Here is a 3949-nt window from a genome sequence, read left to right as displayed (position 1 = left end):
CTTTGGGTGTTGATCACATGACGATGTGAACTATGGGTATTAATCACATACAGATGTGAATATTGGTGTTAAATCACATGGCGGTGTGAACTAGATTATTGACTCTAGTGCAAGTGGGAGACTGAACGAAATATGCCCTAGAGGCAATAATAAAGTTATTATTTATTTCCTTATATCATGATAAATGTTCATTATTCATGCTAGAATTGTATTAACCGGAAACATAATACATGTGTGAATACATAGACAAACTTAATGTCACTAGTATGCCTCTACTTGACTAGCTCATTAATCAAAGATGGTTATGTTTCCTAACCATAGACATGAGTTGTCATTTAATTAACGGGATCACATACTAATGATGTGATTGACATGACCCATTCCGTTAGCTTAGCACTTGATCGTTTAGTATGTTGCTATTGCTTTCTTCATGACTTATACATGTTCCTACAACTATGAGATTATGCAACTCCCGTTTACCGGAGGAACACTTTGTGTGCTACCAAATGTCACAACGTAAGTGGGTGATTATAAAGGAGCTCTACAGGTGTCTCCAAAGGTACATGTTGAGTTGGCGTATTTCGAGATTAGGATTTGTCACTCCGATTGTCGGAGAGGTATCTCTGGGCCCTCTCGGTAATGCACATCACTATAAGCCTTGCAAGCAATGTAACTAATGAGTTAGTTAAGGAATGATGCATTACATAACGAGTAAAGAAACTTGCCGGTAACGAGATTGAACTAGGTATTGAGATACGACGATCGAATCTCGGGCAAGTAACATACCGATGACAAAGGGAACAACGTATGTTATTATGCGGTTTGACCGATCTTCATAGAATATGTGGGAGCCAATATGAGCATCCAGGTTCCGCTATTGGTTATTGACCGGAAACATGTTTCGGTCATGTCTACATAGTTCTCGAACCCGTAGGGTCTGCACGCTTAAGGTTTCGATGACAGTTTTATTATGAGTTTATGAGTTTTGATGTACCGAAGGAGTTCGGAGTCTCAGATGAGTTCGGGGACATGACAAGGAGTCTCGAAATGGTCGAGACGTAAAGATCGATATATTGGACGACTATATTCAGACATCGGAAAGGTTCCGAGTGGTTCAGGTATTTTTCGGAGTACCGGGGAGTTACGGGAATGCGGGGGAAGAAGTATATGGGACTTATTGGGCTTTATGGGAGAGAGAGAGAGAGGCAGGCCGCGTCCCCCCTCCCCCAATGACTAGTCTGAATTGGACTAGGGGGACGGCCGGCGCCCCCTCCTTCCTTCTCTTCCCTCTCCCCCTTCCTTGTCTCCTACTCCTACTACATGGAAGGGGAGGAATCCTACTCCCGGTGGGAGTAGGACTCCTCCAGGGCGCGCCATAGGGGCCGGCCCTATCCCCCTCCTCCACTCCTTTATATACGGGGGCAGGGGGACACCTCTAGACACAACAACAATTGATCTCTTGATCTCTTAGCCGTGTGCGGTGCCCCCCTCCACCATAGTCCTCCTCGATAATATTGTAGCGGTGCTTAGGCGAAGCCCTACGACGGTAGAACATCAAGATCGTCACCACGCCGTCATGCTGATGGAACTCTCCCTCGACACTCGGCTGGATCGGAGTTCGAGGGACGTCATCGAGATGAATGTGTGCTAGAACTCAGAGGTGTCGTAGTTTCGGTGCTTGATCGGTCGGGCCGTGAAGACGTACGACTACATCAACCGCATTGTTCTAACGCTTCCGCTTTCGGTCTACGAGGGTACGTGGACACACTCTCCCCTCTCGTTGCTATGCATCACCATGATCTTGCGTGTGCGTAGGAAATTTTTTGAAATTACCCCCAACAATGCAGGCAGGAGTCGGTCTACTAATCTTGGACGTGATGCCTATATATTGATCATTGCCTTGGATATCGTCATAACTATTCGATTTTCTATCAATTGCCCAACAGTAATTTGTTTACCCACCATGTGCTATTTCTTGAGATAAGCCACTAGTGCAATCTACAGCCCCCGGATCCATTCTTTATCATATTTTCTTTGAGATTTATTTTTATTTGCTTTTGTTTTCAGATCTATTATCCCAAAAACCCAAAAATACATTGCTGCAAATTTTTGTTACTTATTTTATTTTGTGTTTTATCGAGATTTATTTATCCAATCTATCACAATTTTTATCCGATCAACTTGACAATTTCTGGCGACGTTACCTGAAAGAGGGATTGACAACCCCTCATAAGCATCGGGTTGCAAGTATTTTTTCTTTGTTTGCAGGTACCGTTCACATAGTGTTGCTTGGTTCTCCTACTGGATTGATACCTTGGTTTCATAACTGAGGGAAATACCTACTGTAGTTGTGTTGCATCATCCCTTCCTCTTTGGGGAAATACCTACGTAGTTCAAGCGACATCAAAAGGAATTTCTGGCGCCGCTACCGGGGAGACATCATCAACATCTATCAGGTTCCTAATCAAAAATCTCAGCTCCTTGCAATTTACATTATTTGTCATTTGCCTCTCGTTTTCATCTCCCCCGCTTCACAAAAATTTGTCGTTTTATTTGCCCTCTTTTTCGTTCGTCGTTTTCTTGTCAGATCTGTTTTTTGTTTGCAATCTTGCTTGCATAGTCACGATGTCTCAAGAAAATACCAAGTTGTGTGATTTTTCCAATACAAAATAATGATTTTATTAGCACTCTGATTGCTCCTCCGGCCACTAGTGCGGAATCTTGTGATATTAATGTCGTTTTGTTGAATCTTGTTATGAAAGATCAATTTTCCGGTACTCCTAATGAGGATGCCGCATCCCATCTAAACACATTCGTATAATTATGTGGTATGAAAACGAAAAAATATATGGACAATGATATTGTGAAGTTGAAATTATTTCCGTTCTCTTTGAGGGATCATGCAAAATTTTGGTTTTCTTCTTTGCCTCGCAATAGTATCGATTCTTGGGATAAGTGCAAAGATGCTTTTATTATTAAGTAATTTTCGTCCACAAAAATTATTTCCCTTAGAACTCACCTCATAAATTTTAAGCAACTTGAGCATGAACATGTTTCACAATCTTGGAAAATAATGAAATTGATGGTGATAAATTGTCCTACTCATGGTTTAAATCTTTGGATGATCTATACAAAAATATTATGCGAGATTGAATTTTGTTTCTAGAAATATTTTAGATTCCGCCGCGGGTGGTAATTTTATGGAAATTCGTTTGGGTGAAGCTACTAAATTGCTTGATAATATTATGGCTAATTATTCACAATGGCATACTGAAAGAGCTCCTACTAGTAAAAAAGTTAATTCGGTTGAAGAAATTAGTACTTTGAGTGAAAAAGTTGATGCTCTTATTAAATTTGTTGAAAATAAAAGTGCTCCTATTAATCTTAATGATGTGCCTTTGTCTACTTTGATTGAGCAAAATAGTGATCTCGTAGATGTGAATTTTGTCTCACAAAACAATTTTAATAACAATGCTTATAAAGGTAATTTTAATCCTAGGCCTTTCCTAGAAATTCCTCTAATAATTATGGTAATTCTTCTTACAATAATAATAGGAATACCTCTGATCTTGAGAATAATATTAAAGAATTTCTCAATGCCCAAAAATCTTTCAATACTACGATAGAAGAAAAGTTGAATAAGATTCATGATACGTCTACAAGCATTGATAGAATTTTGCATGATGTAGAAAATCTCAAGATTAAAAAATTTCCACTCAAGGTTGATATCAATGAATCAATTAAAGCTTTATATGTTTCTATGGATGAAAGTAAGAAAATAACCGCTATGCTTAGAGCTAAAAGAGAATTTTTATAAAGAGCGGTTTCTAGTGATTGCTTTCATCAAAATGATGAAGGTCTTAAAATGATTGGTGTTTCTTATATTGATTCTTTGTTTAGTAAAATTAAAATTGATGATAAAGGGACTGAAGAAGAGTCAGCTTTAGCT

The sequence above is a fragment of the Triticum aestivum genome, chromosome 6B (genome assembly GCF_018294505.1).
Source record: "Triticum aestivum cultivar Chinese Spring chromosome 6B, IWGSC CS RefSeq v2.1, whole genome shotgun sequence".
Taxonomy (NCBI): domain Eukaryota; kingdom Viridiplantae; phylum Streptophyta; class Magnoliopsida; order Poales; family Poaceae; genus Triticum; species Triticum aestivum.
This window is presented reverse-complemented; position numbering follows the sequence as displayed.